General features: G+C 39.6%; 53 non-coding genes across 53 annotated transcripts; all 53 read right to left on the bottom strand.

Annotated features, from left to right (window-relative positions):
• Positions 1–10: 10 nt before the first annotated feature.
• On the bottom strand, positions 11–82 carry trnag-ccc (transfer RNA glycine (anticodon CCC)). Its single transcript has one exon. It is a non-coding gene; the product is annotated as a tRNA-Gly (tRNA).
• A 158-nt stretch (positions 83–240) lies between these two features.
• Positions 241–312, bottom strand: trnag-ccc (transfer RNA glycine (anticodon CCC)). The gene has a single exon. It is a non-coding gene; the product is annotated as a tRNA-Gly (tRNA).
• Positions 313–713: 401 nt separating this feature from the next.
• On the bottom strand, positions 714–785 carry trnag-ccc (transfer RNA glycine (anticodon CCC)). The gene has a single exon. It is a non-coding gene; the product is annotated as a tRNA-Gly (tRNA).
• Positions 786–941: 156 nt separating this feature from the next.
• Positions 942–1,013, bottom strand: trnag-ccc (transfer RNA glycine (anticodon CCC)). The gene has a single exon. It is a non-coding gene; the product is annotated as a tRNA-Gly (tRNA).
• A 406-nt stretch (positions 1,014–1,419) lies between these two features.
• trnag-ucc (transfer RNA glycine (anticodon UCC)) lies at positions 1,420–1,491 on the bottom strand. The gene has a single exon. It is a non-coding gene; the product is annotated as a tRNA-Gly (tRNA).
• A 156-nt stretch (positions 1,492–1,647) lies between these two features.
• trnag-ccc (transfer RNA glycine (anticodon CCC)) lies at positions 1,648–1,719 on the bottom strand. Its single transcript has one exon. It is a non-coding gene; the product is annotated as a tRNA-Gly (tRNA).
• A 157-nt stretch (positions 1,720–1,876) lies between these two features.
• On the bottom strand, positions 1,877–1,948 carry trnag-ccc (transfer RNA glycine (anticodon CCC)). Its single transcript has one exon. It is a non-coding gene; the product is annotated as a tRNA-Gly (tRNA).
• A 406-nt stretch (positions 1,949–2,354) lies between these two features.
• trnag-ccc (transfer RNA glycine (anticodon CCC)) lies at positions 2,355–2,426 on the bottom strand. The gene has a single exon. It is a non-coding gene; the product is annotated as a tRNA-Gly (tRNA).
• Positions 2,427–2,582: 156 nt separating this feature from the next.
• trnag-ccc (transfer RNA glycine (anticodon CCC)) lies at positions 2,583–2,654 on the bottom strand. Its single transcript has one exon. It is a non-coding gene; the product is annotated as a tRNA-Gly (tRNA).
• A 406-nt stretch (positions 2,655–3,060) lies between these two features.
• Positions 3,061–3,132, bottom strand: trnag-ccc (transfer RNA glycine (anticodon CCC)). The gene has a single exon. It is a non-coding gene; the product is annotated as a tRNA-Gly (tRNA).
• Positions 3,133–3,288: 156 nt separating this feature from the next.
• Positions 3,289–3,360, bottom strand: trnag-ccc (transfer RNA glycine (anticodon CCC)). Its single transcript has one exon. It is a non-coding gene; the product is annotated as a tRNA-Gly (tRNA).
• Positions 3,361–3,517: 157 nt separating this feature from the next.
• trnag-ccc (transfer RNA glycine (anticodon CCC)) lies at positions 3,518–3,589 on the bottom strand. The gene has a single exon. It is a non-coding gene; the product is annotated as a tRNA-Gly (tRNA).
• Positions 3,590–3,995: 406 nt separating this feature from the next.
• Positions 3,996–4,067, bottom strand: trnag-ccc (transfer RNA glycine (anticodon CCC)). The gene has a single exon. It is a non-coding gene; the product is annotated as a tRNA-Gly (tRNA).
• A 156-nt stretch (positions 4,068–4,223) lies between these two features.
• On the bottom strand, positions 4,224–4,295 carry trnag-ccc (transfer RNA glycine (anticodon CCC)). Its single transcript has one exon. It is a non-coding gene; the product is annotated as a tRNA-Gly (tRNA).
• A 157-nt stretch (positions 4,296–4,452) lies between these two features.
• Positions 4,453–4,524, bottom strand: trnag-ccc (transfer RNA glycine (anticodon CCC)). Its single transcript has one exon. It is a non-coding gene; the product is annotated as a tRNA-Gly (tRNA).
• Positions 4,525–4,930: 406 nt separating this feature from the next.
• Positions 4,931–5,002, bottom strand: trnag-ccc (transfer RNA glycine (anticodon CCC)). The gene has a single exon. It is a non-coding gene; the product is annotated as a tRNA-Gly (tRNA).
• Positions 5,003–5,158: 156 nt separating this feature from the next.
• trnag-ccc (transfer RNA glycine (anticodon CCC)) lies at positions 5,159–5,230 on the bottom strand. The gene has a single exon. It is a non-coding gene; the product is annotated as a tRNA-Gly (tRNA).
• A 406-nt stretch (positions 5,231–5,636) lies between these two features.
• On the bottom strand, positions 5,637–5,708 carry trnag-ccc (transfer RNA glycine (anticodon CCC)). The gene has a single exon. It is a non-coding gene; the product is annotated as a tRNA-Gly (tRNA).
• A 157-nt stretch (positions 5,709–5,865) lies between these two features.
• Positions 5,866–5,937, bottom strand: trnag-ccc (transfer RNA glycine (anticodon CCC)). Its single transcript has one exon. It is a non-coding gene; the product is annotated as a tRNA-Gly (tRNA).
• Positions 5,938–6,343: 406 nt separating this feature from the next.
• Positions 6,344–6,415, bottom strand: trnag-ccc (transfer RNA glycine (anticodon CCC)). Its single transcript has one exon. It is a non-coding gene; the product is annotated as a tRNA-Gly (tRNA).
• Positions 6,416–6,572: 157 nt separating this feature from the next.
• Positions 6,573–6,644, bottom strand: trnag-ccc (transfer RNA glycine (anticodon CCC)). Its single transcript has one exon. It is a non-coding gene; the product is annotated as a tRNA-Gly (tRNA).
• Positions 6,645–7,050: 406 nt separating this feature from the next.
• On the bottom strand, positions 7,051–7,122 carry trnag-ccc (transfer RNA glycine (anticodon CCC)). Its single transcript has one exon. It is a non-coding gene; the product is annotated as a tRNA-Gly (tRNA).
• Positions 7,123–7,507: 385 nt separating this feature from the next.
• trnag-ccc (transfer RNA glycine (anticodon CCC)) lies at positions 7,508–7,579 on the bottom strand. The gene has a single exon. It is a non-coding gene; the product is annotated as a tRNA-Gly (tRNA).
• Positions 7,580–7,985: 406 nt separating this feature from the next.
• trnag-ccc (transfer RNA glycine (anticodon CCC)) lies at positions 7,986–8,057 on the bottom strand. Its single transcript has one exon. It is a non-coding gene; the product is annotated as a tRNA-Gly (tRNA).
• Positions 8,058–8,213: 156 nt separating this feature from the next.
• Positions 8,214–8,285, bottom strand: trnag-ccc (transfer RNA glycine (anticodon CCC)). The gene has a single exon. It is a non-coding gene; the product is annotated as a tRNA-Gly (tRNA).
• A 406-nt stretch (positions 8,286–8,691) lies between these two features.
• trnag-ccc (transfer RNA glycine (anticodon CCC)) lies at positions 8,692–8,763 on the bottom strand. Its single transcript has one exon. It is a non-coding gene; the product is annotated as a tRNA-Gly (tRNA).
• A 156-nt stretch (positions 8,764–8,919) lies between these two features.
• Positions 8,920–8,991, bottom strand: trnag-ccc (transfer RNA glycine (anticodon CCC)). Its single transcript has one exon. It is a non-coding gene; the product is annotated as a tRNA-Gly (tRNA).
• A 635-nt stretch (positions 8,992–9,626) lies between these two features.
• trnag-ccc (transfer RNA glycine (anticodon CCC)) lies at positions 9,627–9,698 on the bottom strand. The gene has a single exon. It is a non-coding gene; the product is annotated as a tRNA-Gly (tRNA).
• Positions 9,699–9,854: 156 nt separating this feature from the next.
• Positions 9,855–9,926, bottom strand: trnag-ccc (transfer RNA glycine (anticodon CCC)). The gene has a single exon. It is a non-coding gene; the product is annotated as a tRNA-Gly (tRNA).
• Positions 9,927–10,332: 406 nt separating this feature from the next.
• Positions 10,333–10,404, bottom strand: trnag-ccc (transfer RNA glycine (anticodon CCC)). Its single transcript has one exon. It is a non-coding gene; the product is annotated as a tRNA-Gly (tRNA).
• A 157-nt stretch (positions 10,405–10,561) lies between these two features.
• trnag-ccc (transfer RNA glycine (anticodon CCC)) lies at positions 10,562–10,633 on the bottom strand. The gene has a single exon. It is a non-coding gene; the product is annotated as a tRNA-Gly (tRNA).
• Positions 10,634–10,801: 168 nt separating this feature from the next.
• trnag-ccc (transfer RNA glycine (anticodon CCC)) lies at positions 10,802–10,873 on the bottom strand. Its single transcript has one exon. It is a non-coding gene; the product is annotated as a tRNA-Gly (tRNA).
• Positions 10,874–11,039: 166 nt separating this feature from the next.
• Positions 11,040–11,111, bottom strand: trnag-ccc (transfer RNA glycine (anticodon CCC)). The gene has a single exon. It is a non-coding gene; the product is annotated as a tRNA-Gly (tRNA).
• Positions 11,112–11,267: 156 nt separating this feature from the next.
• trnag-ccc (transfer RNA glycine (anticodon CCC)) lies at positions 11,268–11,339 on the bottom strand. The gene has a single exon. It is a non-coding gene; the product is annotated as a tRNA-Gly (tRNA).
• Positions 11,340–11,745: 406 nt separating this feature from the next.
• On the bottom strand, positions 11,746–11,817 carry trnag-ccc (transfer RNA glycine (anticodon CCC)). Its single transcript has one exon. It is a non-coding gene; the product is annotated as a tRNA-Gly (tRNA).
• Positions 11,818–11,974: 157 nt separating this feature from the next.
• On the bottom strand, positions 11,975–12,046 carry trnag-ccc (transfer RNA glycine (anticodon CCC)). The gene has a single exon. It is a non-coding gene; the product is annotated as a tRNA-Gly (tRNA).
• A 156-nt stretch (positions 12,047–12,202) lies between these two features.
• trnag-ccc (transfer RNA glycine (anticodon CCC)) lies at positions 12,203–12,274 on the bottom strand. Its single transcript has one exon. It is a non-coding gene; the product is annotated as a tRNA-Gly (tRNA).
• A 597-nt stretch (positions 12,275–12,871) lies between these two features.
• trnag-ccc (transfer RNA glycine (anticodon CCC)) lies at positions 12,872–12,943 on the bottom strand. The gene has a single exon. It is a non-coding gene; the product is annotated as a tRNA-Gly (tRNA).
• Positions 12,944–13,099: 156 nt separating this feature from the next.
• Positions 13,100–13,171, bottom strand: trnag-ccc (transfer RNA glycine (anticodon CCC)). The gene has a single exon. It is a non-coding gene; the product is annotated as a tRNA-Gly (tRNA).
• A 406-nt stretch (positions 13,172–13,577) lies between these two features.
• Positions 13,578–13,649, bottom strand: trnag-ccc (transfer RNA glycine (anticodon CCC)). The gene has a single exon. It is a non-coding gene; the product is annotated as a tRNA-Gly (tRNA).
• A 156-nt stretch (positions 13,650–13,805) lies between these two features.
• On the bottom strand, positions 13,806–13,877 carry trnag-ccc (transfer RNA glycine (anticodon CCC)). Its single transcript has one exon. It is a non-coding gene; the product is annotated as a tRNA-Gly (tRNA).
• Positions 13,878–14,512: 635 nt separating this feature from the next.
• On the bottom strand, positions 14,513–14,584 carry trnag-ccc (transfer RNA glycine (anticodon CCC)). Its single transcript has one exon. It is a non-coding gene; the product is annotated as a tRNA-Gly (tRNA).
• Positions 14,585–14,741: 157 nt separating this feature from the next.
• On the bottom strand, positions 14,742–14,813 carry trnag-ccc (transfer RNA glycine (anticodon CCC)). Its single transcript has one exon. It is a non-coding gene; the product is annotated as a tRNA-Gly (tRNA).
• A 406-nt stretch (positions 14,814–15,219) lies between these two features.
• On the bottom strand, positions 15,220–15,291 carry trnag-ccc (transfer RNA glycine (anticodon CCC)). Its single transcript has one exon. It is a non-coding gene; the product is annotated as a tRNA-Gly (tRNA).
• A 156-nt stretch (positions 15,292–15,447) lies between these two features.
• On the bottom strand, positions 15,448–15,519 carry trnag-ccc (transfer RNA glycine (anticodon CCC)). The gene has a single exon. It is a non-coding gene; the product is annotated as a tRNA-Gly (tRNA).
• A 406-nt stretch (positions 15,520–15,925) lies between these two features.
• trnag-ccc (transfer RNA glycine (anticodon CCC)) lies at positions 15,926–15,997 on the bottom strand. Its single transcript has one exon. It is a non-coding gene; the product is annotated as a tRNA-Gly (tRNA).
• Positions 15,998–16,154: 157 nt separating this feature from the next.
• trnag-ccc (transfer RNA glycine (anticodon CCC)) lies at positions 16,155–16,226 on the bottom strand. The gene has a single exon. It is a non-coding gene; the product is annotated as a tRNA-Gly (tRNA).
• A 168-nt stretch (positions 16,227–16,394) lies between these two features.
• Positions 16,395–16,466, bottom strand: trnag-ccc (transfer RNA glycine (anticodon CCC)). Its single transcript has one exon. It is a non-coding gene; the product is annotated as a tRNA-Gly (tRNA).
• Positions 16,467–16,632: 166 nt separating this feature from the next.
• Positions 16,633–16,704, bottom strand: trnag-ccc (transfer RNA glycine (anticodon CCC)). The gene has a single exon. It is a non-coding gene; the product is annotated as a tRNA-Gly (tRNA).
• Positions 16,705–16,860: 156 nt separating this feature from the next.
• On the bottom strand, positions 16,861–16,932 carry trnag-ccc (transfer RNA glycine (anticodon CCC)). The gene has a single exon. It is a non-coding gene; the product is annotated as a tRNA-Gly (tRNA).
• A 406-nt stretch (positions 16,933–17,338) lies between these two features.
• trnag-ccc (transfer RNA glycine (anticodon CCC)) lies at positions 17,339–17,410 on the bottom strand. Its single transcript has one exon. It is a non-coding gene; the product is annotated as a tRNA-Gly (tRNA).
• Positions 17,411–17,567: 157 nt separating this feature from the next.
• Positions 17,568–17,639, bottom strand: trnag-ccc (transfer RNA glycine (anticodon CCC)). The gene has a single exon. It is a non-coding gene; the product is annotated as a tRNA-Gly (tRNA).
• Positions 17,640–17,795: 156 nt separating this feature from the next.
• Positions 17,796–17,867, bottom strand: trnag-ccc (transfer RNA glycine (anticodon CCC)). The gene has a single exon. It is a non-coding gene; the product is annotated as a tRNA-Gly (tRNA).
• Positions 17,868–18,276: the final 409 nt, after the last annotated feature.

Genomic DNA, 18,276 nt, shown 5'->3' on the forward strand with positions numbered 1-18,276 from the left:
AGATTGTTGATGCATTGGCCGGGAATCGAACCCGGGTCAACTGCTTGGGAAGCAGCTATTCTCACCACTATACCACCAACGCTTACATTAACTAAAACAAATGATACCTGACAGAATAAGTTTTAGATGAGGACAAAAACCACGAATTTCCTTCTCACAATGAAATTTTGGTTTATCGTTTTCCAGCTAAAAATGTTTGTGTATCTATGGTCAAGTCCAGGGAATGTTAAAGATTATCGATGCATTGGCAGGGAATCGAACCCGGGTCAACTGCTTGGGAAGCAGCTATTCTCACCACTATACCACCAACGCATACTGTAAATAACACAAATGATAACTGTCAAAATAAGTTCACGGGGGTTTCAGATGATCATAAAAAACACGATCTTCCTTCTCACAAACAAAGTTTGGATTGTTCTTGTCCACTAATATATCCCAGTATCAATCTTTCACGTGCCGACATTTGTTAATGAATTTCATTGGCCGGGAATCGAACCCGGGTCAACTACTTGGGAAGCAGCTATTCTCACCACTATACCACCAACACCTACTTTAAATAAGACATATGATACCTGACAGAATAAGTTCACAGAGGTTTAAGATGAGTAGAAAAACCACGAATGTCCTTCTCACAATGAAATTTTGGATTAGCGTTTACAACTAAAACTTCTGTGTATCAATGGCGAAGTCAAGGGAATGTTAAAGATTATCGATGCATTGGCCGGGAATCGAACCCGGGTCAACTGCTTGGGAAGCAGCTATTCTCACCACTATACCACCAACGCAGACATTAACTATAACAAATGATACCTGACAGAATAAGTTTTAGATGAGCACAAAAACCACAAATTTCCAGCTCACAAGAAAATTTTGGATTATCGTTTGCAACTAAAACTTCTGTGTATCAATGGCCAAGCCCAGGGAATGTTGAAGATTGTTGATGCATTGGCCGGGAATCGAACCCGGGTCAACTGCTTGGGAAGCAGCTATTCTCACCACTATACCACCAACGCATACTGTAAAAAACACAAATGATAACTGTCAAAATAAGTTCACGGGGGTTTCAGATGATCATAAAAAACACGATCTTCCTTCTCACAAACAAAGTTTGGATTGTTCTTGTCCACTAATATATCCCAGTATCACTCTTTCATGTGCCGACATTTGTTAATGAATTTCATTGCATTGGCCGGGAACCGAACCCGGGTGACCTACTTGGGAAGCAGCTATTCTCACCACTATACCACCAACGCCTACTTTAAATAAAAAATATGATACCTGACAGAATAAGTTCACAGAGGTTTAAGATGAGCAGAAAAACCACGAATGTCCTTCTCACAATGAAATTTTGGATTAGCGTTTACAACTAAAATTTCTGTGTATCAATGGCGAAGTCCAGGGAATGTTAAAGATTATTGATGCATTGGCCGGGAATCGAACCCGGGTCAACTGCTTGGAAAGCAGCTATTCTCACCACTATACCACCAACGCAGACATTAACTATAATAAATGATACCTGACAGAATAAGTTTTAGATGAGCACAAAAACCACAAATTTCCAGCTCACAAGAAAATTTTGGATTATCGTTTGCAACTAAAACTTCTGTGTATCAATGGCCAAGCCCAGGGAATGTTAAAGATTGTTGATGCATTGGCCGGGAATCGAACCCGGGTCAACTGCTTGGGAAGCAGCTATTCTCACCACTATACCACCAACGCTTACATTAACTAAAACAAATGATACCTGACAGAATAAGTTTTAGATGAGGACAAAAACCACAAATTTCCTTCTCACAATGAAATTTTGGATTATCGTTTTCAACTAAAAATGTTTGTGTATCTATGGTCAAGTCCAGGGAATGTTAAAGATTATCGATGCATTGGCCGGGAATCTAACCCGGGTCAACTGCTTGGGAAGCAGCTATTCTCACCACTATACCACCAACGCATACTGTAAATAACACAAATGATAACTGTCAAAATAAGTTCACGGGGGTTTCAGATGATCATAAAAAACACGATCTTCCTTCTCACAAACAAAGTTTGGATTGTTCTTGTCCACTAATATATCCCAGTATCAATCTTTCACGTGCCGACATTTGTTAATGAATTTCATTTCATTGGCCGGGAATCGAACCCGGGTCAACTACTTGGGAAGCAGCTATTCTCACCACTATACCACCAACACCTACTTTAAATAAGACATATGATACCTGACAGAATAAGTTCACAGAGGTTTAAGATGAGTAGAAAAACCACGAATGTCCTTCTCACAATGAAATTTTGGATTAGCGTTTACAACTAAAACTTCTGTGTATCAATGGCGAAGTCCAGGGAATGTTAAAGATTATCGATGCATTGGCCGGGAATCGAACCCGGGTCAACTGCTTGGGAAGCAGCTATTCTCACCACTATACCACCAACGCAGACATTAACTATAACAAATGATACCTGACAGAATAAGTTTTAGATGAGCACAAAAACCACAAATTTCCAGCTCACAAGAAAATTTTGGATTATCGTTTGCAACTAAAACTTCTGTGTATCAATGGCCAAGCCCAGGGAATGTTAAAGATTGTTGATGCATTGGCCGGGAAGCGAACCCGGGTCAACTGCTTGGGAAGCAGCTATTCTCACCACTATACCACCAACGCATACTGTAAATAACACAAATGATAACTGACAAAATAAGTTCACGGGGGTTTCAGATGATCATAAAAAACACGATCTTCCTTCTCACAAACAAAGTTTGGATTGTTCTTGTCCACTCATATATCCCAGTATCACTCTTTCATGTGCCGACATTTGTTAATGAATTTCATTGCATTGGCCGGGAATCGAACCCGGGTGACCTACTTGGGAAGCAGCTATTCTCACCACTATACCACCAACGCCTACTTTAAATAAGACATATGATACCTGACAGAATAAGTTCACAGAGGTTTAAGATGAGTAGAAAAACCACAAATGTCCTTCTCACAATGAAATTTTGGATTAGCGTTTACAACTAAAACTTCTGTGTATCAATGGCGAAGTCCAAGGAATGTTAAAGATTATCGATGCATTGGCCGGGAATCGAACCCGGGTCAACTGCTTGGGAAGCAGCTATTCTCACCACTATACCACCAACGCAGACATTAACTATAACAAATGATACCTGACAGAATAAGTTTTAGATGAGCACAAAAACCACAAATTTCCAGCTCACAAGAAAATTTTGGATTATCGTTTGCAACTAAAACTTCTGTGTATCAATGGCCAAGCCCAGGGAATGTTAAAGATTTTCGATGCATTGGCCGGGAATCGAACCCAGGTCAACTGCTTGGGAAGCAGCTATTCTCACCACTATACCACCAACGCTTACATTAACTAATTCAAATGATACCTGACAGAATAAGTTTTAGATGAGGACAAAAACCAAGAATTTCCAGCTCACAATGAAATTTTGGATTATCGTTTTCAACTAAAAATGTTTGTGTATCTATGGTCAAGTCCAGGGAATGTTAAAGATTATCGATGCATTGGCCGGGAATCGAACCCGGGTCAACTGCTTGGGAAGCAGCTATTCTCACCACTATACCACCAACGCATACTGTAAATAACACAAATGATAACTGACAAAATAAGTTCACGGGGGTTTCAGATGATCATAAAAAACACGATCTTCCTTCTCACAAACAAAGTTTGGATTGTTCTTGTCCACTAATATATCCCAGTATCACTCTTTCATGTGCCGACATTTGTTAATGAATTTCATTGCATTGGCCGGGAATCGAACCCGGGTGACCTACTTGGGAAGCAGCTATTCTCACCACTATACCACCAACGCCTACTTTAAATAAAAAATATGATACCTGACAGAATAAGTTCACAGAGGTTTAAGATGAGCAGAAAAACCACGAATGTCCTTCTCACAATGAAATTTTGGATTAGCGTTTACAACTAAAACTTCTGTGTATCAATGGCGAAGTCCAGGGAATGTTAAAGATTATCGATGCATTGGCCGGGAATCGAACCCGGGTCAACTGCTTGGGAAGCAGCTATTCTCACCACTATACCACCAACGCAGACAATAACTAGAACAAATGATACCTGACAGAATAAGTTTTAGATGAGCACAAAAACCACAAATTTCCAGCTCACAAGAAAATTTTGGATTATCGTTTGCAACTAAAACTTCTGTGTATCAATGGCCAAGCCCAGGGAATATTAAAGAGTGTTGATGCATTGGCCGGGAATCGAACCCGGGTCAACTGCTTGGGAAGCAGCTATTCTCACCACTATACCACCAACGATTACATTAACTAAAACAAATGATACCTGACAGAATAAGTTTTAGATGAGGACAAAAACCACGAATTTCCTTCTCACAATGAAATTTTGGATTATCGTTTTCAGCTAAAAAAGTTTGTGTATCTATGGTCAAGTCCAGGGAATGTTAAAGATTATCGATGCATTGGCAGGGAATCGAACCCGGGTCAACTGCTTGGGAAGCAGCTATTCTCACCACTATACCACCAACGCATACTGTAAATAACACAAATGATAACTGTCAAAATAAGTTCACGGGGGTTTCAGATGATCATAAAAAACACGATCTTCCTTCTCACAAACAAAGTTTGGATTGTTCTTGTCCACTAATATATCCCAGTATCAATCTTTCACGTGCCGACATTTGTTAATGAATTTCATTTCATTGGCCGGGAATCGAACCCGGGTCAACTACTTGGGAAGCAGCTATTCTCACCACTATACCACCAACACCTACTTTAAATAAGACACATGATACCTGACAGAATAAGTTCACAGAGGTTTAAGATGAGTAGAAAAACCACGAATGTCCTTCTCACAATGAAATTTTGGATTAGCGTTTACAACTAAAACTTCTGTGTATCAATGGCGAAGTCCAGGGAATGTTAAAGAATATCGATGCATTGGCCGGGAATCGAACCCGGGTCAACTGCTTGGGAAGCAGCTATTCTCACCACTATACCACCAACGCAGACATTAACTATAACAAATGATACCTGACAGAATAAGTTTTAGATGAGCACAAAAACCACAAATTTCCAGCTCACAAGAAAATTTTGGATTATCGTTTGCAACTAAAACTTCTGTGTATCAATGGCCAAGCCCAGGGAATGTTAAAGATTGTTGATGCATTGGCCGGCAATCGAACCCGGGTCAACTGCTTGGGAAGCAGCTATTCTCACCACTATACCACCAACGCATACTGTAAAAAACACAAATGATAACTGTCAAAATAAGTTCACGGGGGTTTCAGATGATCATAAAAAACACGATCTTCCTTCTCACAAACAAAGTTTGGATTGTTCTTGTCCACTAATATATCCCAGTATCAAACTTTCACGTGCCGACATTTGTTAATGAATTTCATTTCATTAGCCGGGAATCGAACCCGGGTCAACTACTTGGGAAGCAGCTATTCTCACCACTATACCACCAACACCTACTTTAAATAAGACATATGATACCTGACAGAATAAGTTCACAGAGGTTTAAGATGAGTAGAAAAACCACGAATGTCCTTCTCACAATGAAATTTTGGATTAGCGTTTACAACTAAAACTTCTGTGTATCAATGGCCAAGTCCAGGGAATGTTAAAGATTTTCGATGCATTGGCCGGGAATCGAACCCGGGTCAACTGCTTGGGAAGCAGCTATTCTCACCACTATACCACCAACGCTTACATTAACTAATACAAATGATACCTGACAGAATAAGTTTTAGATGAGGACAAAAACCAAGAATTTCCAGCTCACAATGAAATTTTGGATTATCGTTTTCAACTAAAAATGTTTGTGTATCTATGGTCAAGACCAGGGAATGTTAAAGATTATCGATGCATTGGCCGGGAATCGAACCCGGGTCAACTGCTTGGGAAGCAGCTATTCTCACCACTATACCACCAACGCATACTGTAAATAACACAAATGATAACTGACAAAATAAGTTCACGGGGGTTTCAGATGATCATAAAAAACACGATCTTCCTTCTCACAAACAAAGTTTGGATTGTTTTTGTCCACTAATATATCCCAGTATCACTCTTTCATGTGCCGACATTTGTTGATGAATTTCATTGCATTGGCCGGGAATCGAACCCGGGTGACCTACTTGGGAAGCAGCTATTCTCACCACTATACCACCAACGCCTACTTTAAATAAAAAATATGATACCTGACAGAATAAGTTCACAGAGGTTTAAGATGAGCAGAAAAACCACGAATGTCCTTCTCACAATGAAATTTTGGATTAGCGTTTACAACTAAAATTTCTGTGTATCAATGGCGAAGTCCAGGGAATGTTAAAGATTATCGATGCATTGGCCGGGAATCGAACCCGGGTCAACTGCTTGGGAAGCAGCTATTCTCACCACTATACCACCAACGCTTACATTAACTAAAACAAATGATACCTGACAGAATAAGTTTTAGATGAGGACAAAAACCAAGAATTTCCAGCTCACAATGAAATTTTGGATTATCGTTTTCAACTAAAAATCTTTGTGTATCTATGGTCAAGTCCAGGGAATGTTAAAGATTATCGATGCATTGGCCGGGAATCGAACCCGGGTCAACTGCTTGGGAAGCAGCTATTCTCACCACTATACCACCAACGCATACTAAGAATAACACAAATGATAAACGACAAAATAAGTTCACGGGGGTTTCAGATGATCATAAAAAACACGATCTTCCTTCTCACAAACAAAGTTTGGATTGTTCTTGTCCACTAATATATCCCAGTATCACTCTTTCATGTGCCGACATTTGTTAATGAATTTCATTGCATTGGCCGGGAATCGAACCCGGGTGACCTACTTGGGAAGCAGCTATTCTCACCACTATACCACCAACGCCTACATTAAATAAAAAATATGATACCTGACAGAATAAGTTCACAGAGGTTTAAGATGAGCAGAAAAACCACGAATGTCCTTCTCACAATGAAATTTTGGATTAGCGTTTACAACTAAAACTTCTGTGTATCAATGGCGAAGTCCAGGGAATGTTAAAGATTATCGATGCATTGGCCGGGAATCGAACCCGGGTCAACTGCTTGGGAAGCAGCTATTCTCACCACTAAACCACCAACGCAGACATTAACTATAACAAATGATACCTGAAAGAATAAGTTTTAGATGAGCACAAAAACCACAAATTTCCAGCTCACAAGAAAATTTTGGATTATCGTTTGCAACTAAAACTTCTGTGTATCAATGGCCAAGCCCAGGGAATGTTAAAGATTGTTGATGCATTGGCCGGGAATCGAACCCGGGTCAACTGCTTGTGAAGCAGCTATTCTCACCACTATACCACCAACGATTACATTAACTAAAACAAATGATACCTGACAGAATAAGTTTTAGATGAGGACAAAAACCACGAATTTCCTTCTCACAATGAAATTTTGGATTATCGTTTTCAGCTAAAAATGTTTGTGTATCTATGGTCAAGTCCAGGGAATGTTAAAGATTAACGATGCATTGGCCGGGAATCGAACCCAGGTCAACTGCTTGGGAAGCAGCTATTCTCACCACTATACCACCAACGCATACTGTAAATAACACAAATGATAACTGTCAAAATAAGTTCACGGGGGTTTCAGATGATCATAAAAAACACGATCTTCCTTCTCACAAACAAAGTTTGGATTGTTCTTGTCCACTAATATATCCCAGTATCAATCTTTCACGTGCCGACATTTGTTAATGAATTTCATTTCATTGGCCGGGAATCGAACCCGGGTCAACTACTTGGGAAGCAGCTATTCTCACCACTATACCACCAACACCTACTTAAAATAAGACATATGATACCTGACAGAATAAGTTCACAGAGGTTTAAGATGAGTAGAAAAACCACGAATATCCTTCTCACAATGAAATTTTGGATTAGCGTTTACAACTAAAACTTCTGTGTATCAATGGCGAAGTCCAGGGAATGTTAATGATTATCGATGCATTGGCCGGGAATCGAACCCGGGTCAACTGCTTGGGAAGCAGCTATTCTCACCACTATACCACCAACGCAGACATTAACTATAACAAATGATACCTGACAGAATAAGTTTTAGATGAGCACAAAAACCACAAATTTCCAGCTCACAAGAAAATTTTGGATTATCGTTTGCAACTAAAACTTCTGTGTATCAATGGCCAAGCCCAGGGAATGTTAAAGATTGTTGATGCATTGGCCGGGAAACGAACCCGGGTCAACTGCTTGGGAAGCAGCTATTCTCACCACTATACCACCAACGCATACTGTAAATAACACAAATGATAACTGTCAAAATAAGTTCACGGGGGTTTCAGATGATCATAAAAAACACGATCTTCCTTCTCACAAACAAAGTTTGGATTGTTCTTGTCCACTAATATATCCCAGTATCAATCTTTCACGTGCCGACATTTGTTAATGAATTTCATTTCATTGGCCGGGAATCTAACCCCGGTCAACTACTTGGGAAGCAGCTATTCTCACCACTATACCACCAACACCTACTTTAAATAAGACATATGATACCTGACAGAATAAGTTCACAGAGGTTTAAGATGAGTAGAAAAACCACGAATGTCCTTCTCACAATGAAATTTTGGATTAGCGTTTACAACTAAAACTTCTGTGTATCAATGGCGAAGTCCAGGGAATGTTAAAGATTATCGATGCATTGGCCGGGAATCGAACCCGGGTCAACTGCTTGGGAAGCAGCTATTCTCACCACTATACCACCAACGCAGACATTAACTATAACAAATGATACCTGACAGAATAAGTTTTAGATGAGCACAAAAACCACAAATTTCCAGCTCACAAGAAAATTTTGGATTATCGTTTGCAACTAAAACTTCTGTGTATCAATGGCCAAGCCCAGGGAATGTTATAGATTATCGATGCATTGGCCGGGAATCGAACCCGGGTCAACTGCTTGGGAAGCAGCTATTCTCACCACTATACCACCAACGCTTACATTAACTAAAACAAATGATACCTGACAGAATAAGTTTTAGATGAGGACAAAAACCAAGAATTTCCAGCTCACAATGAAATTTTGGATTTTCGTTTTCAACTAAAAATGTTTGTGTATCTATGGTCAAGTCCAGGGAATGTTAAAGATTATCGATGCATTGTCCGGGAATCGAACCCGGGTCAACTTCTTGGGAAGCAGCTATTCTCACCACTATACCACCAACGCATACTGTAAATAACACAAATGATAACTGACAAAATAAGTTCACGGGGGTTTCAGATGATCATAAAAAACACGATCTTCCTTCTCACAAACAAAGTTTGGATTGTTCTTGTCCACTAATATATCCCAGTATCACTCTTTCATGTGCCGACATTTGTTAATGAATTTCATTTCATTGGCCGGGAATCGAACCCGGGTCAACTACTTGGGAAGCAGCTATTCTCACCACTATACCACCAACACCTACTTTAAATAAGACATATGATACCTGACAGAATAAGTTCACAGAGGTTTAAGATGAGTAGAAAAACCACGAATGTCCTTCTCACAATGAAATTTTGGATTAGCGTTTACAACTAAAACTTCTGTGTATCAATGGCGAAGTCCAGGGAATGTTAAAGAATATCGATGCATTGGCCGGGAATCGAACCCGGGTCAACTGCTTGGGAAGCAGCTATTCTCACCACTATACTACCAACGCAGACATTAACTATAACAAATGATACCTGACAGAATAAGTTTTAGATGAGCACAAAAACCACAAATTTCCAGCTCACAAGAAAATTTGGGATTATCGTTTGGAACTAAAACTTCTGTGTATCAATGGCCAAGCCCAGGGAATGTTAAAGATTGTTGATGCATTGGCCGGGAATCGAACCCGGGTCAACTGCTTGGGAAGCAGCTATTCTCACCACTATACCACCAACGCATACTGTAAAAAACACAAATGATAACTGTCAAAATAAGTTCACGGGGGTTTCAGATGATCATAAAAAACACGATCTTCCTTCTCACAAACAAAGTTTGGATTGTTCTTGTCCACTAATATATCCCAGTATCAAACTTTCACGTGCCGACATTTGTTAATGAATTTCATTTCATTAGCCGGGAATCGAACCCGGGTCAACTACTTGGGAAGCAGCTATTCTCACCACTATACCACCAACACCTACTTTAAATAAGACATATGATACCTGACAGAATAAGTTCACAGAGGTTTAAGATGAGTAGAAAAACCACGAATGTCCTTCTCACAATGAAATTTTGGATTAGCGTTTACAACTAAAACTTCTGTGTATCAATGGCCAAGTCCAGGGAATGTTAAAGATTTTCGATGCATTGGCCGGGAATCGAACCCGGGTCAACTGCTTGGGAAGCAGCTATTCTCACCACTATACCACCAACGCTTACATTAACTAATACAAATGATACCTGACAGAATAAGTTTTAGATGAGGACAAAAACCAAGAATTTCCAGCTCACAATGAAATTTTGGATTATCGTTTTCAACTAAAAATGTTTGTGTATCTATGGTCAAGACCAGGGAATGTTAAAGATTATCGATGCATTGGCCGGGAATCGAACCCGGGTCAACTGCTTGGGAAGCAGCTATTCTCACCACTATACCACCAACGCATACTTTGAATAACACAAATGATAACTGACAAAATAAGTTCACGGGGGTTTCAGATGATCATAAAAAACACGATCTTCCTTCTCACAAACAAAGTTTGGATTGTTCTTGTCCACTAATATATCCCAGTATCACTCTTTCATGTGCCGACATTTGTTAATGAATTTCATTGCATTGGCCGGGAATCGAACCCGGGTCAACTACTTGGGAAGCAGCTATTCTCACCACTATACCACCAACACCTACTTTAAATAAGACATATGATACCTGACAGAATAAGTTCACAGAGGTTTAAGATGAGTAGAAAAACCACGAATGTCCTTCTCACAATGAAATTTTGGATTAGCGTTTACAACTAAAACTTCTGTGTATCAATGGCGAAGTCCAGGGAATGTTAAAGAATATCGATGCATTGGCCGGGAATCGAACCCGGGTCAACTGCTTGGGAAGCAGCTATTCTCACCACTATACCACCAACGCAGACATTAACTATAACAAATGATACCTGACAGAATAAGTTTTAGATGAGCACAAAAACCACAAATTTCCAGCTCACAAGAAAATTTTGGATTATCGTTTGCAACTAAAACTTCTGTGTATCAATGGCCAAGCCCAGGGAATGTTAAAGATTGTTGATGCATTGGCCGGGAATCGAACCCGGGTCAACTGCTTGGGAAGCAGCTATTCTCACCACTATACCACCAACGCATACTGTAAAAAACACAAATGATAACTGTCAAAATAAGTTCACGGGGGTTTCAGATGATCATAAAAAATACGATCTTCCTTCTCACAAACAAAGTTTGGATTGTTCTTGTCCACTAATATATCCCAGTATCAAACTTTCACGTGCCGACATTTGTTAATGAATTTCATTTCATTAGCCGGGAATCGAACCCGGGTCAACTACTTGGGAAGCAGCTATTCTCACCACTATACCACCAACACCTACTTTAAATAAGACATATGATACCTGACAGAATAAGTTCACAGAGGTTTAAGATGAGTAGAAAAACCACGAATGTCCTTCTCACAATGAAATTTTGGATTAGCGTTTACAACTAAAACTTCTGTGTATCAATGGCCAAGTCCAGGGAATGTTAAAGATTTTCGATGCATTGGCCGGGAATCGAACCCGGGTCAACTGCTTGGGAAGCAGCTATTCTCACCACTATACCACCAACGCTTACATTAAATAATACAAATGATACCTGACAGAATAAGTTTTAGATGAGGACAAAAACCAAGAATTTCCAGCTCACAATGAAATTTTGGATTATCGTTTTCAACTAAAAATGTTTGTGTATCTATGGTCAAGACCAGGGAATGTTAAAGATTATCGATGCATTGGCCGGGAATCGAACCCGGGTCAACTGCTTGGGAAGCAGCTATTCTCACCACTATACCACCAACGCAGACATTAACTATAACAAATGATACCTGACAGAATAAGTTTTAGATGAGCACAAAAACCACAAATTTCCAGCTCACAAGAAAATTTTGGATTATCGTTTGCAACTAAAACTTCTGTGTATCAATGGCCAAGCCCAGGGAATGTTAAAGATTGTTGATGCATTGGCCGGGAAACGAACCCGGGTCAACTGCTTGGGAAGCAGCAATTCTCACCACTATACCACCAACGCATACTGTAAATAAAACAAATGATAACTGTCAAAATAAGTTCACGGGGGTTTCAGATGATCATAAAAAACACGATCTTCCTTCTCACAAACAAAGTTTGGATTGTTCTTGTCCACTAATATATCCCAGTATCAATCTTTCACGTGCCGACATTTGTTAATGAATTTCATTTCATTGGCCGGGAATCGAACCCATACTGTAAATAACACAAATGATAACTGTCAAAATAAGTTCACGGGGGTTTCAGATGATCATAAAAAACACGATCTTCCTTCTCACAAACAAAGTTTGGATTGTTCTTGTCCACTAATATATCCCAGTATCAATCTTTCACGTGCCGACATTTGTTAATGAATTTCATTTCATTGGCCGGGAATCGAACCCGGGTCAACTACTTGGGAAGCAGCTATTCTCACCACTATACCACCAACACCTACTTTAAATAAGACATATGATACCTGACAGAATAAGTTCACAGAGGTTTAAGATGAGTAGAAAAACCACGAATGTCCTTCTCACAATGAAATTTTGGATTAGCGTTTACAACTAAAACTTCTGTGTATCAATGGCGAAGTCCAGGGAATGTTAATGATTATCGATGCATTGGCCGGGAATCGAACCCGGGTCAACTGCTTGGGAAGCAGCTATTCTCACCACTATACCACCAACGCAGACATTAACTATAACAAATGATACCTGACAGAATAAGTTTTAGATGAGCACAAAAACCACAAATTTCCAGCTCACAAGAAAATTTTGGATTATCGTTTGCAACTAAAACTTCTGTGTATCAATGGCCAAGCCCAGGGAATGTTAAAGATTGTTGATGCATTGGCCGGGAAACGAACCCGGGTCAACTGCTTGGGAAGCAGCTATTCTCACCACTATACCACCAACGCATACTGTAAATAACACAAATGATAACTGTCAAAATAAGTTCACGGGGGTTTCAGATGATCATAAAAAACACGATCTTCCTTCTCACAAACAAAGTTTGGATTGTTCTTGTCCACTAATATATCCCAGTATCAATCTTTCACGTGCCGACATTTGTTAATGAATTTCATTTCATTGGCCGGGAATCGAACCCCGGTCAACTACTTGGGAAGCAGCTATTCTCACCACTATACCACCAACACCTACTTTAAATAAGACATATGATACCTGACAGAATAAGTTCACAGAGGTTTAAGATGAGTAGAAAAACCACGAATGTCCTTCTCACAATGAAATTTTGGATTAGCGTTTACAACTAAAACTTCTGTGTATCAATGGCGAAGTCCAGGGAATGTTAAAGATTATCGATGCATTGGCCGGGAATCGAACCCGGGTCAACTGCTTGGGAAGCAGCTATTCTCACCACTATACCACCAACGCAGACATTAACTATAACAAATGATACCTGACAGAATAAGTTTTAGATGAGCACAAAAACCACAAATTTCCAGCTCACAAGAAAATTTTGGATTATCGTTTGCAACTAAAACTTCTGTGTATCAATGGCCAAGCCCAGGGAATGTTATAGATTATCGATGCATTGGCCGGGAATCGAACCCGGGTCAACTGCTTGGGAAGCAGCTATTCTCACCACTATACCACCAACGCTTACATTAACTAAAACAAATGATACCTGACAGAATAAGTTTTAGATGAGGACAAAAACCAAGAATTTCCAGCTCACAATGAAATTTTGGATTTTCGTTTTCAACTAAAAATGTTTGTGTATCTATGGTCAAGTCCAGGGAATGTTAAAGATTATCGATGCATTGTCCGGGAATCGAACCCGGGTCAACTTCTTGGGAAGCAGCTATTCTCACCACTATACCACCAACGCATACTGTAAATAACACAAATGATAACTGACAAAATAAGTTCACGGGGGTTTCAGATGATCATAAAAAACACGATCTTCCTTCTCACAAACAAAGTTTGGATTGTTCTTGTCCACTAATATATCCCAGTATCACTCTTTCATGTGCCGACATTTGTTAATGAATTTCATTGCATTGGCCGGGAATCGAACCCGGGTGACCTACTTGGGAAGCAGCTATTCTCACCACTATACCACCAACGCCTACTTTAAATAAAAAATATGATACCTGACAGAATAAGTTCACAGAGGTTTAAGATGAGCAGAAAAACCACGAATGTCCTTCTCACAATGAAATTTTGGATTAGCGTTTACAACTAAAACTTCTGTGTATCAATGGCGAAGTCCAGGGAATGTTAAAGATTATCGATGCATTGGCCGGGAATCGAACCCGGGTCAACTGCTTGGGAAGCAGCTATTCTCACCACTATACCACCAACGATTACATTAACTAAAACAAATGATACCTGACAGAATAAGTTTTAGATGAGGACAAAAACCACGAATTTCCTTCTCACAATGAAATTTTGGATTATCGTTTTCAGCTAAAAATGTTTGTGTATCTATGGTCAAGTCCAGGGAATGTTAAAGATTATCGATGCATTGGCAGGGAATCGAACCCGGGTCAACTGCTTGGGAAGCAGCTATTCTCACCACTATACCACCAACGCATACTGTAAATAACACAAATGATAACTGTCAAAATAAGTTCACGGGGGTTTCAGATGATCATAAAAAACACGATCTTCCTTCTCACAAACAAAGTTTGGATTGTTCTTGTCCACTAATATATCCCAGTATCAATCTTTCACGTGCAGACATTTGTTAATGAATTTCATTTCATTGGCCGGGAATCGAACCCGGGTCAACTACTTGGGAAGCAGCTATTCTCACCACTATACCACCAACACCTACTTTAAATAAGACATATGATACCTGACAGAATAAGTTCACAGAGGTTTAAGATGAGTAGAAAAACCACGAATGTCCTTCTCACAATGAAATTTTGGATTAGCGTTTACAACTAAAACTTCTGTGTATCAATGGCGAAGTCCAGGGAATGTTAAAGAATATCGATGCATTGGCCGGGAATCGAACCCGGGTCAACTGCTTGGGAAGCAGCTATTCTCACCACTATACTACCAACGCAGACATTAACTATAACAAATGATACCTGACAGAATAAGTTTTAGATGAGCACAAAAACCACAAATTTCCAGCTCACAAGAAAATTTGGGATTATCGTTTGGAACTAAAACTTCTGTGTATCAATGGCCAAGCCCAGGGAATGTTAAAGATTGTTGATGCATTGGCCGGGAATCGAACCCGGGTCAACTGCTTGGGAAGCAGCTATTCTCACCACTATACCACCAACGCATACTGTAAAAAACACAAATGATAACTGTCAAAATAAGTTCACGGGGGTTTCAGATGATCATAAAAAACACGATCTTCCTTCTCACAAACAAAGTTTGGATTGTTCTTGTCCACTAATATATCCCAGTATCAAACTTTCACGTGCCGACATTTGTTAATGAATTTCATTTCATTAGCCGGGAATCGAACCCGGGTCAACTACTTGGGAAGCAGCTATTCTCACCACTATACCACCAACACCTACTTTAAATAAGACATATGATACCTGACAGAATAAGTTCACAGAGGTTTAAGATGAGTAGAAAAACCACGAATGTCCTTCTCACAATGAAATTTTGGATTAGCGTTTACAACTAAAACTTCTGTGTATCAATGGCCAAGTCCAGGGAATGTTAAAGATTTTCGATGCATTGGCCGGGAATCGAACCCGGGTCAACTGCTTGGGAAGCAGCTATTCTCACCACTATACCACCAACGCTTACATTAACTAATACAAATGATACCTGACAGAATAAGTTTTAGATGAGGACAAAAACCAAGAATTTCCAGCTCACAATGAAATTTTGGATTATCGTTTTCAACTAAAAATGTTTGTGTATCTATGGTCAAGACCAGGGAATGTTAAAGATTATCGATGCATTGGCCGGGAATCGAACCCGGGTCAACTGCTTGGGAAGCAGCTATTCTCACCACTATACCACCAACGCATACTTTGAATAACACAAATGATAACTGACAAAATAAGTTCACGGGGGTTTCAGATGATCATAAAAAACACGATCTTCCTTCTCACAAACAAAGTTTGGATTGTTCTTGTCCACTAATATATCCCAGTATCACTCTTTCATGTGCCGACATTTGTTAATGAATTTCATTGCATTGGCCGGGAATCGAACCCGGGTCAACTACTTGGGAAGCAGCTATTCTCACCACTATACCACCAACACCTACTTTAAATAAGACATATGATACCTGACAGAATAAGTTCACAGAGGTTTAAGATGAGTAGAAAAACCACGAATGTCCTTCTCACAATGAAATTTTGGATTAGCGTTTACAACTAAAACTTCTGTGTATCAATGGCGAAGTCCAGGGAATGTTAAAGAATATCGATGCATTGGCCGGGAATCGAACCCGGGTCAACTGCTTGGGAAGCAGCTATTCTCACCACTATACCACCAACGCAGACATTAACTATAACAAATGATACCTGACAGAATAAGTTTTAGATGAGCACAAAAACCACAAATTTCCAGCTCACAAGAAAATTTTGGATTATCGTTTGCAACTAAAACTTCTGTGTATCAATGGCCAAGCCCAGGGAATGTTAAAGATTGTTGATGCATTGGCCGGGAATCGAACCCGGGTCAACTGCTTGGGAAGCAGCTATTCTCACCACTATACCACCAACGCATACTGTAAAAAACACAAATGATAACTGTCAAAATAAGTTCACGGGGGTTTCAGATGATCATAAAAAATACGATCTTCCTTCTCACAAACAAAGTTTGGATTGTTCTTGTCCACTAATATATCCCAGTATCAAACTTTCACGTGCCGACATTTGTTAATGAATTTCATTTCATTAGCCGGGAATCGAACCCGGGTCAACTACTTGGGAAGCAGCTATTCTCACCACTATACCACCAACACCTACTTTAAATAAGACATATGATACCTGACAGAATAAGTTCACAGAGGTTTAAGATGAGTAGAAAAACCACGAATGTCCTTCTCACAATGAAATTTTGGATTAGCGTTTACAACTAAAACTTCTGTGTATCAATGGCCAAGTCCAGGGAATGTTAAAGATTTTCGATGCATTGGCCGGGAATCGAACCCGGGTCAACTGCTTGGGAAGCAGCTATTCTCACCACTATACCACCAACGCTTACATTAAATAATACAAATGATACCTGACAGAATAAGTTTTAGATGAGGACAAAAACCAAGAATTTCCAGCTCACAATGAAATTTTGGATTATCGTTTTCAACTAAAAATGTTTGTGTATCTATGGTCAAGACCAGGGAATGTTAAAGATTATCGATGCATTGGCCGGGAATCGAACCCGGGTCAACTGCTTGGGAAGCAGCTATTCTCACCACTATACCACCAACGCAGACATTAACTATAACAAATGATACCTGACAGAATAAGTTTTAGATGAGCACAAAAACCACAAATTTCCAGCTCACAAGAAAATTTTGGATTATCGTTTGCAACTAAAACTTCTGTGTATCAATGGCCAAGCCCAGGGAATGTTAAAGATTGTTGATGCATTGGCCGGGAAACGAACCCGGGTCAACTGCTTGGGAAGCAGCAATTCTCACCACTATACCACCAACGCATACTGTAAATAAAACAAATGATAACTGTCAAAATAAGTTCACGGGGGTTTCAGATGATCATAAAAAACACGATCTTCCTTCTCACAAACAAAGTTTGGATTGTTCTTGTCCACTAATATATCCCAGTATCAATCTTTCACGTGCCGACATTTGTTAATGAATTTCATTTCATTGGCCGGGAATCGAACCCATACTGTAAATAACACAAATGATAACTGTCAAAATAAGTTCACGGGGGTTTCAGATGATCATAAAAAACACGATCTTCCTTCTCACAAACAAAGTTTGGATTGTTCTTGTCCACTAATATATCCCAGTATCAATCTTTCACGTGCCGACATTTGTTAATGAATTTCATTTCATTGGCCGGGAATCGAACCCGGGTCAACTACTTGGGAAGCAGCTATT

This window comes from Gadus macrocephalus, chromosome 4, assembly GCF_031168955.1.
Source record: "Gadus macrocephalus chromosome 4, ASM3116895v1".
NCBI classification, from domain to species: Eukaryota; Metazoa; Chordata; class Actinopteri; order Gadiformes; family Gadidae; genus Gadus; species Gadus macrocephalus.